Source organism: Acanthochromis polyacanthus, chromosome 12 (genome assembly GCF_021347895.1).
Source record: "Acanthochromis polyacanthus isolate Apoly-LR-REF ecotype Palm Island chromosome 12, KAUST_Apoly_ChrSc, whole genome shotgun sequence".
NCBI lineage: Eukaryota > Metazoa > Chordata > Actinopteri > Pomacentridae > Acanthochromis > Acanthochromis polyacanthus.
In genome coordinates this window covers 16,151,126-16,163,644 of record NC_067124.1, presented here as the reverse complement: position 1 = coordinate 16,163,644, position 12,519 = coordinate 16,151,126, and the positions used below count along the sequence as shown (strand labels likewise).

General features: G+C 38.3%; 1 long non-coding RNA gene across 1 annotated transcript in view; it reads left to right on the top strand.

Annotated features, from left to right (window-relative positions):
- The window catches only part of LOC110950467 (uncharacterized), a 107,484-nt gene extending 104,227 nt beyond the window's left edge, over positions 1–3,257 (top strand). The window contains exon 7 of the long non-coding RNA XR_007945647.1: positions 1,180–3,257. This is a non-coding gene — a long non-coding RNA (uncharacterized LOC110950467). The remainder of the gene's footprint in view (positions 1–1,179) is intronic.
- The last annotated feature ends 9,262 nt before the right edge of the window (positions 3,258–12,519 follow it).

Here is a 12,519-nt window from a genome sequence, read left to right as displayed (position 1 = left end):
GTCCCAGAATTCCTTTTTTTTTTCTTTTAAGATTTCCTGTCTGAAGAAAATAGGCCAAGACTTTATGTGTAGCACAAATACAGTGTCAGAAAATGTTTGCTAATCATTTTTATCTGGTGGCAGCCCAAACATCAACTAAAATATGCCACAGCTACAGCGAGAAACATATTAACTTCATGCCGACGCTATACAAGGACCATTCAGGTTTTCTTGCGTATTTAGCATTTGCAGGGGTGTATTTTAACCTAAATCAAGCTCCTCACATAAACTAAACCAAGTAGTTTTGTGGCGCCAAACAGTGACTGAAAACAAAAGTAAAAATAATACACTAAAACACTGTTCCCATATGAATGTCAAGCACTGATCTCCTGGCTTAAAAATCCTGTTTTCACTCCTCTAGCCTCAAAATATGAACTTTGTTGCTTTGTTCTGTGCAAAAGGAAATAAAATTTAAGAGTCATGTGATGTGGATACATGCCAATAGAACAAACAAAGCCCCAAAAAAGTCAGCATTTCACAATTTTACAGCGTTTCTTGTGAAAAATGTACATTTTATACTGTGTCCAATGTAGCTATTATATATATCTATGTTGGCAGTGAAAACAACATCAGGGACCCTGAAACAAGATCCTCTAAGATGCAGACCTTCCATAAGCAGAGCTGGCCCTGTGGTTAATGCTTTTATTCTGCCAGCAGCAGTTCAGGGTGCTAAGGATGGCAGTTAGGGGTTGGTTTTTATGGTCAGCTAGCGGTGGAAGATAAGTACATGTGAGGGAGACACTAGCAGTGGAATTTGGCAAGAGCTTGTGTTGTGCAGTTGTGGCCTCTTCTTAATACTGGCATAAAGGAACCTAAATTCCTTCAAAATAAAGCTGAGAATCTCCCAAATCTAGACAAATATAGCAGCCGCGGATGGGCACAAGTTATTAGTGAAATTTATCTGGCTGCTAAAGGAAGAGCTGTAAATATATTAGAAATATACAACATATCTGTGGTGATGTGCATCTATCATGAGAACATCATCACATCACAGGAACCCCCACATATTTCATCAGGAGTGAAAAGTTCAGAATATTTCGGTGTAAAAACAAACACGTTTCTACTAGTTCTCTCTTTCTGTGTTTATCAAAAACGTCACTGAACAAAAATGAAAACTGTAGTGTTTACGTCTACATGCAGGTCTCCAATTGTGCTCTCCGTCTGCAGTATTTGTCTGTTCGGGGCAGATCTACAAAGAATCCTGCATGAAAATGGAAGATGAAGAGGACAACAGCTTGCTGGAGACAAAAAGAAAACAAGGAGAAAGACGAAACCTGTCGGTGTTTTTGAGAATCTGTAACCGCTAAATTATGCATATTTCTCTCATATAAGGTGACTTCTAATTGTTCCTCGTCGTGAGGAAAGTATTTGACTTTGGGGATAATGGCAGCATCTGGTGAGTCTAAATTAGAATCTGAGGTTGTGCTTTCACATCAGTCAGGTACACAGTCGCCATATTTCACAACTGCCTCTGCCTGAAAAGAAGTTTGACATTAAATATGGACTGATATAATTTTTTATGAGTTGTACAGTAAGTTTATGTTCTTTTTTGACAATGATATGTTTGTAATAGCCTCTGTAATGCCAACCAGTTTATTATAACCGCATGATGCAGGGACACTGCCATGGAGTTTGCATGTTCTTTTACGGAGCTTTTACCTTGTAGATTTTCATGTATGTGGATTTGAGAAAACACACATTTGGAACAATGTATCTGGTGCAACTACAAGTGTGATACAATTACATTTTCATGTACGTGCATTGTGTGCCTTGAGAAACAGTGATCGTAACTTCATCACAGGGGAACAAAGATGATATTAAGGGCATGTACTCATACAATATACAAAACTCTGAGGAGAAATATACTCGACTGGAGCGCTCTCCTGACAATATATGTGAAGAGTTCCACTTTTATCATCACAACATAAATTCTTAATGAATATTGTATTGTTCTGTGAAAAATCTAGGTAATATAATGTTGGATAAAGGATTTTAATGGTTACTCAACAGACTCATGAAAACATGGAACTACACTTGTCAGAGGACAGTATAAAAGCAGTGTGGGAATAGTGAAGCTGCTGAGGGTGTCTGCAGCATCAAGAGGAAAGAGTTCCTTTCTCCTCCAGACCTGCGTGTTGAAGCTCTTTAAATAGCTCAGAGAGGAGAAGCTTTCTGCAGTGTGCTGTGATAATAATGGTAGAGACTTTATATGAAAAGTGTCTTACTTCTGGCCACAAGGTCTGAGGTGTGTAAATCATCCCTGAAGCCTCGTTTTACAATACATTTGTGTTTAGCTTCTTTATTTTCACGCCTGACCTGTAATTACAGAACCCACCTTATAGTAAGTCATCTACAATTATGTGGTTTGCTTTTATTGACTTCACAGTCCATAAAGACTTTTTTTTTTGTAATTAAACAAGTTTGTAGTGTCTGTATTTGCATTTAATATTTAATCTGGTTACCTGCTAGCTGGAAAAGCCTTGGACAATTGCTTTAACAGGGCATTATCTAACATTTATAGCTTCAATAAAACCCCAAAACTATTGGGTTATTCCTCTGGGAGCCACGCATGTCTGCAGCGAAGTTCATGGCAATCCATTCAAACCTTGACAATTTGATTTAAGTCTGGACCAAAGTGGTGGACTGACCGAGCAGTTCTGTCCCTTGAGCACCTCTGCTGGCATGGCTAATTAACAGCTTTAAATGCTGGGGCCAGTCGTATATAATTTGCCATTTAGGAAAACACTCAGAAAAGAATGTTTTCTTTATATAATAAAGCACATTTCAAGCCAGAAAACTAAGGAAGAAGGGTTGGAGCTGTCACATATCAGTTTAGAGGCCTCCCTATCTGCCTCCCTCCATCTCTGTCTGTGGTTACTGCACATTAAACCCAGCTCCAGTGGTCAGAGAGCCCTTCCGATATTTTCCATGAGCAGTTTATCGCACTTCCTTTCCCTTTGCTAGGCCCCCAGTCAGTCTGTAGGCAGGAAAATCAAAGACTTTGGGACATATCATTACAGTGCAAATGGTATATTTCACAGTACAGCATGCTAATGAGACTTTTCAAAACCGAAATGTCTCAGTATAAAACAGAAAAGGGAAATGAAAAGAGCTTTCACAAGAGATGTAAAGGTTTGAGATACACATTAGATTGAAAATTCAAGCCAAGCTGAAAATGACCCTGAGTACAGAATAACAGGCTAAATGATTTCACTTCAATGTCCATTTATGCTGTTTCTATGGAAATTAATGCAATTTAAGTGTTATTGAATAGCACTGAATAAATAATTTGTTACTCAGTGGCACGCATGCATGGTGTGAATCTAAATGATCAAAATGACTTCATTATGTTCTTGGGCAGTTTGTCACACTTTCTGCTTTACAGTTATTCTATCAGAGACTGAGATTCTCAAAGAAAGAATCCACCTCCGACATCACCTCAGTCCAACACCTGCTGTGGTTCAGCTGCTATCCGGGTAATATTGTGCTTGAAACATCAAATCAGTTAAAAAATAGGAGCACTGTTTTTTATGGACGTACAAACAGACATGTGCAGTATCATACAAACTAATATGAACATAAAGTTTGTATGCTTAATGAGACAAGTTCCTGTTTTATTAACAATATCTGGTAAAACAGAGCAAGCGCAGAAGAAAGTGCAGCTTAAGTGAAGTAGTAAACATATGCTCCACATTCACTTCATAATAAGTTTAGTTAAACTCTAAGTCATAGAACAGTCTGCATAGGCCATATGTGTCCGATATATATTTAATCTGAAACCTCTCATTTTTGAACTGTAGCCAGGACGTCACCATCCTGCTCTTCAACGCCCAATTCACCTCTTGTTTTTCACTCCAGCAGCAGCCTCTTTCTTGTTGCGAAACAACATCAGAGTAATTTTAAAAAGGCTGAAAGTTAAGACAGGTATTCCTGACCATTAAACAGCACATGCAAAATAAAGCTTTCTGCTGCCGTTCTATAATTTTCTGGAGGAAGTGAATCATTTGAGTAATGGCACCAATTTTCGCATTCTACAAATAACTTGCATCCAAATGCACATGTTTCTTGTGTTGTTTATACCACCTCCTCCTCCTCAGCTGTGTGAAATGCTTATTTGCAAAGCTACATAAAAACTACGAAGCAAAGAATGATGCCACATGCACTTCTTTTGAACTAACTCAACTACTGTAGCGCTCAGACACCTAGAAGAGCAGAGGATGAGAAACGACGGATTGTATGAGACAATTAAGGAAGAATTATTGCTATCAAAGCTGTATAGTGCTGTATGACACCTGTTATCGCTAATTAATTAGACTTATAAAGCAATTACTCCGAGGAATGCCACTGCATACGTGTCACTTTCCACTTGTTAGCTGCCAGAAGTGTTTCATTTTCCCTCTTATGTACCTCAGCCAGGATGTGCACAGGCCTGCCAGCCGTTAACCCCACAGAGGAAGTGTGCAGGAAATGAGATCAGCCTTAAACAGAGGTAACGCCTGAGCCTGAACCACTGACACCAGACCAATAACTGTCACTCACTGCACCTGATGCGAAGATACTAAAAATGCAGCAAACAACAGGGTGGTCAGAATACGACAGACACATTCGATACAGCACTAAAGTGAGGAGCATGTACAGTAACAGGGGAGCAGGATGGAAAGAGATCACAAAAACAAAAGAAAAGGAAGAGATTAAAAGGAGAAAAGACAGCACAAACAAATTAAACACAGAGGTGTGTGAAGGTAGAAAGCTCACCACAACTCTGGGAAAAAAAGAATATCTGAGAAAGGGTGAAGGTTTAATCTATATGTGTCTATAACAGTTTGTGGTATTTTCCTTGGCGTTGCCACAGAATAGAATAGAATAGAATAGAATAGAATAGAATAGAATAGAATCTAGACCAAAGTTTTGCAGTCAACACCAGACAAGAATAAAGCAGCGTATGATGTGCAGAAGAAAGAACGTTCCATGCAGCATATGGTGCAAGAGGAGATTAAAGACAATACAAGAACAGCATCACCCAAACTATCTATCAGACAAAATCTTTTGGAACCAAAAAAAAGAAAGAGAAAAAAAAATCCAATAGATAAAAATACCAGCAGGGGTTGGGCCTAATTCAGTGGCTGTGCATGTGAGTGTTACTCTGCCCTGCACACATTCTCTTTACAATGATGAAAGCCACAGTTAGCAACTTCACTGAAGAAAGCAGGCCTGACAGCAGCGTGTGCATGTGTGTGGTTGTGTGTGTGTGTGTGTGCGTGTGCACTGTGCATATGTATACGTGCATCTCAGCATGCACACAAGCAGCAGAATATTTTTATTTATTTTTTTGCTTTCTCTAAGATTTTTAAAGAAAACATGTTTTATTTTTTTATTTGCCGAGACAGGAGGCAGGATGAATGATGAAACATTTACAGTGCCAGCGATCACCTACATCCAAGAACCCGAACTTTTTGATAACGTACATAGATACAAACACAACGCGTGCTTTTGTACCACAATACACCACTGCAGGGAGAGAACTTGCTTGTTATGTTGTTGGGTTTATGTTGCGTTTGATATGACTTTTTATGTGTTGGTACAAACTCCTGAATACATTTTGCCTGATACCTTTTTTTTAATGCCAGAACGATGCAGATAAACTTACAATGCTGCAGTACACTGACGCTGATCTGCAAAGTAAATACATGAAGAATATTGGAGCTGTCAGTCACATTGTTATTTACTCTGCTGCTTGGTCACTCGAACTGCTCAATAATCAGGCTGCTTGACATGTTAGTAGAACAAATACGAATATTTGTTTCGGAGCAGCATTTGTGATGCTTTTACACTCGTGAATAAAAGATGACAGGTGAGTAATGCATGCATGACCCGCTTGTGTTTACTCAACAAACATAATGAGGCTTGTTCTATGCTTAAGAGCCATTAAAAATACCGAGTCAAATTTATCAGTGTTAATCTGTGACTGCAGATGTGTCTCTGTCAACACAAAACAGGCAGATATACGACACTGCCGGCGCGAGAAAAAAAACATTGCTCAAATGTCCGAATCCACTGTGAATGATGAATAATACTACTAATAAAACAAAAAAGTAGTAATTTGTTGTAGCTGCAAACTGTTGAGTCGCCCAAAAATGTAATTAATTTATGACGATATTAAAGTCTTTGTATCACATTACATGATTCAATGAATGACTGATGAAATGGGTAAATATATGAACAAATAAATGAATAAGTAATGAAATGATTAATTATTTAATTGGTGAAACAATCCAAGTGAGTGTCAGACACTAACAATGCTCAAAAGCATCATTAACATCGCTGTACAATCGCACAAATGCTTTCGGATAAATTCAACTGCATTTTTACACCAAATATACATATTTGTATATGTTTTGTCATGCATACTTTAATGATATTACACCACAGAAAACACACGAAGCAAATGATTACTCAACGGGAAAGAATATTTTTTTAAGCAATCTATTAAATCGATCATGCGTGTCATATTATATCTATTTATTGACTTTAAATGTGGCATCTAAGTGTCATTTGCACTGCACTCCCCACTGCGTCATTTGGTCTAGGAAACAAGGGCAAACTAATTTAGCAAAAAAACATTGCGCTGGCTGATGCAACACAGTGAAATTTTAGGAGCACTCATGCACAATGAACCACTTCTGTCAGGCCACCTATTGAGCTGCATGTGTGTGTCTGCCTTTGTGCACGAGTCGGTGTCAATATTTCTGTGTACTGTACACGTGTGGGTGTCTATGTGTGCACCTGTCACTGATGCACACAAGAAATAGACGCTTCCTCTGTTCTTCGCTCCTACGGCACAGCCTGGAGGCAGTTTTCATCACCACCTCTGTGTTCTTGCAGGTTTCTGCTGTGGCCTGTTCCTGCCACAGCGCTCAACCTTTAAGATCCTTAAAATCCGCCACACTTAGCTGTGTCGTGTAATTCAAAGTCAAGTCCATAATCAGCGTGTGTAGCGCAGCGCCACTGCAGTGACTCAGCTGTCACCGCCATTATAAGATTGTTCTCTTTTTGGGGTTCTGCCCTGGTGGTCAGTGTGTGGCAGTAATAATGGCACTGAATCACCTCTCTGTCTGCAGGAGATTGCTTTGAATAGGATCTAACTCAGAGTACTGAGTGTAACAGCAACTTTATCAGCACTGTTGTAATCCCCATTTGAGAGTTGTGTCTGGATTGACTCGCTCTATTTCTTAATGAAACAACCAAAACTGAGAATATATCACATTTAGAGAGCCGGCGTAATGTTAAACTGCTGACGTCCATCCATCAATCTATATACTACCTTTACCATGGGTCTGATCGTGTTTTTTTCACCTGATCGATTTAAAGAGATCCTTAAAGTAGGTAATGTATTGTCTCAGAATCGACAGACAATAGCATGTGATGAAAGGATAATGGACACTTTTCTGAATGACATCAGTAACTACATAATATCTCTTAGAGGTGTGACGAAATGGTCAACTCATGAAACGATACGAAATACGAAACAGGGCTCACTATACGAAATACTCACGATATGACATAAAGATTAAAGAAAATCCCCAACAGTAGGAAGTTATACAAAAATCTCATTTTCTTCCTTATGCAGACATACAAAAATAATGCTGCATCAGTACAAAATAACTGCTCTTTGAAAAAATAAACAAAATTATCGTTTGTTCCCTTTATTTAGACTACAGTGCAAATACAAACATAAAATCTCAATAAAAAAGTTCTTTGTTGTTGTAATAATCAGGATAACTACATTCTTGAATGAAATGGAAAACAAATAGCAGTCCTAGGAGCTGCAGTCTAGACCTATAAATGTCTGAACTGTGAACTAGTTGTACTTGCCGCAGTATACGGTGAACTGAAGCAGCACATTTCGCACACGGTTTTTATTTTATCCGCAATCTTCTCACCGTTCTCTCGTCATTTACAAAGAAAGCCAAAATAGGTCCACACAACCGATTTATTTGACGAAGGAGCGTCAGCTAATTCCTCAACCTCGTCTTCCTCTGTTTTGAAGCGAGTGTTTTGCTACGGTAGGCGAGGAAGGTCAAAAATCATCAGTCTCTGATCACCTTAAAGAAGCTTGGTCGAATGAACTGGAGTTTGAAGTCTCTAATGATATCTGGTCTGAGGCTTTGACTAGAATCCACACGTGTTCTATCAACGTGAGATACAGGTTGATTCAATTCAAAGTTATGCATCGCCTGCATTATTCAAAGTCCAAACTCCATAAAATCTACCCTTCACTTTCTCCATTATGTGATAGATGCAGAGGGGTCTTTATTGCATCTTTTCTGGTTGTGTTTTCAACTGCATACATTTTGGTGTGAGATTTTTCAGTGGTTTAGTAAGGCCTATGGCTTGGACATTTCCCCTGATCCAGAGCTGGCACTCTTTGGGCGCTCAAAGACTGCCCTTAGATACTCACCTGAGATACAGCAGGCCCTAATGATTGGCATGGTTGCTGCAAAGAAGATAATTCCTCTGGTTTGGAAAACCCCTACTCCCCCTTGCTTTCAGAGATGGCTCAACGAAATGATAATGACTATCCAAATGGAAAGGATTCGCTTCTGTAAATCAAAATCTCAAAGCAAATTCCTGGACATATGGGGCCCATTCATTGACTGTCTGAAAAGCAAATAATTGTTTTGACTTTTTTTTATTATTCTAAACTCAGTATATACAGTATGCATGCATGTATATATATATATATATATATATATATATATATATATATATATATATATATATATATATATATATATATATATATGTGTGTGTGTGTGTGTATGTGTGTATATGTAGATATATGTATACTTTATTGGCATTTCCGTGACATCTGACCACGTACCCATTAATAATACTGTATTTCTTTAAGTTGGTAACTTCATCTGGCAGCTCTTCTGTGTTGTTGTCTTCTGTTTTGCTGTTTTTTCATCTTTTTTTTCATTTTGCCTTTTGTATAAATATTTGAAAATCCTGAAAATAAAATATTTTCAAAAAAAAATCATCAGTCTCAGTGGTGCGTGTGCCCCTTCGCGGTTTTTTATTTCGTGCTTTTATTTCATGTGTTTTTGAATTTTATTTCGCCATTTTTATTATTTTTGATTTTTTTATTCGTTACACCCCTAATATCTCTTATTTGAAGCTTTTTAAATCACTTGTTTTGGTATATCTACATGGTACTAGCACAATAAGCTTTAGCACACAGCTTTTGGTCCTCACGTGTTCTTTCCAGATCCAGATGCACCATTGCACATTTTTGCATGTTTCTTTTTATACACTAAAAATCAAAGATGCGTGAGAAGTTGTTTTGTTGTATATTATTTAAATCAGTCCCCAAAATCCGTGTTTAATTGCTCTGACCAATCACGACATGATTGGTCATCATTTGGCAATGGGGTCTTTGGGTGCTCTAGCTTTTGGGGTCCTCAGTAAACTGGGCTTGTTCTGGAAGATCCTCTATAGGCCTCTTTGGTTGGATGTGGAGCAGTAACATTTAGGCAGCTGGTGTGCACCAAAAGAGCATCCACATAAATGCCAGGACTAGAGGTTTCACAACAAAACATCGCATTGCAGAGATATTCAATACATCGTTGTTGGTTTTGGCTTCTTCATTTGGTTCCAAAAGGTTAGCAAACTCCTCAGCAAGCTTAGAGGCAAATAATCAAATTTAAAAACAATAAATTGTTTGTTTTCACCAGAAAGCACATTAACATGCATGATGACTCGATGTTGCATCTACAGCAGCACTGAATCAACAGTTCATCAACTCCTTTCAGCCCTTCCTGGACACTTCTCGTCTGTTTCTGGGCTTTAACAGGCGATTGGCTCGGCTCAGTCAAATCTTCATCTCATTCATGTCTTCCTCCATCATCTCCCTGACCCTCGCCACACAGTTCAAGATGCTCTGCATGGAGCTGCTCACCCTTTGGCAATTCCTCTCGATTCATTCCATCTCCTCCTCTGCCAACTTTCTGACAGCTTCACTCCTGACCTTCGTATTCAGCTGAAGCTCAACATGGAACCTTGGCCTCTTCATGCCTACAGGTATACCTGTCAGGGAACTTTAAATATGGCAGGCTGATCCAATAAATCAATCTGATAAAATGCATTAGGGACACAATACCATATATGCGGTTCAAATGTTAGGATTTCCTGCATTTGTTATCCTTCTGAAATGAAAATAATTTCATGTTTGCAGTGCACCCTCCAAAAGCTCAGTCCATGTATTCCTTTTCTGCCCTGTTCATTAATCAGTCAAATCAAGTCAAAGATTCTTACTTTAGAAAAAAATCACAGAGGACACAGTAGCCTCTGGCTTGCTGCTGCACATTCCCAATCAGAGTAACACAATCTCAGCTTTGAGTTAGTTACAGTATGAATATTTTACTAATGCTTACAGATTGACTGATGCATTGTCTTCTACTGCAGTGAGAGTCAAGAAATTTTCTTTCCTGTAAATGGAAACCTTTAAGAAAATATGGACCTATTTCACAACAGACATATATACTTGTGCTTAAAAAAGGCACAAGACAGACTCAAGAAGAATAAAGTTGCAAGCTTTGATTAAATGTACAAAAATGTCACAGTAAAGCCCATATTAACTCTCCAATAAGACACTTTTTAATTTTTTAAACTGATTGTTACATTCATTTTCTAAAGGAGACTCTTTATTTTCTTTCTGTTGCAGCTGGATGCTATTCAAATGATAAGAAGCAAGTCATTTAATCTGCATTTTACTGATGGGGAGTAAAATGAGAACTTGATTCCATCCTTTCTAACCCAAACTGTAGGAGGAACATGCTTGATGCTCCGTCGACTGCAGGTTCTGGTTCTGTCTCTTTGGAGTGTCTAATTGACCTACAGCCTCCTCATTTCCTCCTCAGCGTTCTTCATTTTAAAGAGCTGAGTACGCACAGATCTGGCCTCCTTCTGGGCTGCCTCCAGCTCAGCTTGGCCCTCCTCATACGTGTGCTTCCAATCTGTTAGAAGCCAGCGTTATAAATATATCAGTGGAAGGCGAGTTATGACAGGACGGCTCTTGGAAAGAGTCGAGGAGAAGCTGGAAGCCAAAATTGAAGCCTACGATACTGTAAGCACAGCGTGTGTGTTTGAACAGCCCGGCTTGTTACAGTACATCAGTAATGTGGGTACAGCAGAGAGTTTTAGTTCTCAATACTACATCTGCTGCCTTCTCATTAGGATATTTTCCTATTCTGTAACAATATGTAGTAAATTTGTTTCCTTTTGTATGTCTTTCAACATGTGACAGATTAAAGCACATGAGGTGAAGGTACAGCGCCCTCCATAATTATTGGCACCCTGGTTAAGATGCGTTCTTGAGCTTCTAATAATTTTTTTTTCGAAATAATATAGGACCACAATGAAAAAAAAAAAGAGGAAAATCCAACCTTTAATTCAGGTGCATTTATTCAGTGGGGAAAAAGTCACAAATTAAGAAATAATTATTTTACATCAAATCATGTGTGCCACAATTATGAGCACCACTGATTAATACTTTGTACAACCCCCTTTTGCCAACAAAAACAGCACTTAAGCTTCTCCTATAATACATTTGTCAACAATTTTCAGCGTGAGAGTATGCTTCTGCAATAAAAAGTGAATTTATTTTAAGGCTTTCAACGCATCTTAACCAGGGGTGCCAATAATTATGGAGGGTGCTGTATGCATTTGTAGAATATCTCTTTTAGCAAGGAAAATGGTCATTTTCCCCTGAACTTGGATAATATATACTGTTAAATACACTGAATACGTCTACTATGACAGATTTTACTGAAATATTTTTTAAATGACATTGTTTTCTTACATATATGAATAACTGTAAAAGTTCAGCAAAGCTAAATATGCTCTTTAGGAAGCAATGCTATTTTAAGATATATGCTGTATATGTAGTCCATATGGTAAATATTTTAACAGTTATGCATTATTTGTTCTTCGGCCTTCACTTTAAAGTCATTAAAGTGCCAAGGCTCCACTTTCCTTTGGCAGGAAAAGGGTTTTATACTAATAATCATTGATAAAAAAAATAACCTAAACCTACGTTTGTGGGTTAATGTGCTTTTCTGCCAGTGGGACTATGTTCAGTTAAACTCTTCTCCTCTTTGACGCATTAAATGTGCTCCACTTTTTCCAGTTTTGCTTTTATATGAATGTCTTTCATTCAGACACTCTTCATTTCATCAGTATCCCTTAAAGTTCCTCTGATTCTTTTCAAGGTAATGACGCGCCGCTGCCTTTGCTCATATCAATCATTAGATGAGATGCGACGTGTCACATCAAGTAGGATTACACAAAGTTGTGCCTGCGTTTGTGAAGGGTTTGAGGATGATGAAATAACAAATCAAACCATATACAGTACACTTAGTGCCATCGGGATCAACCTGCTTACTAAATTTTGTGTCATTCTGTCACAGAGACCTCATTAGA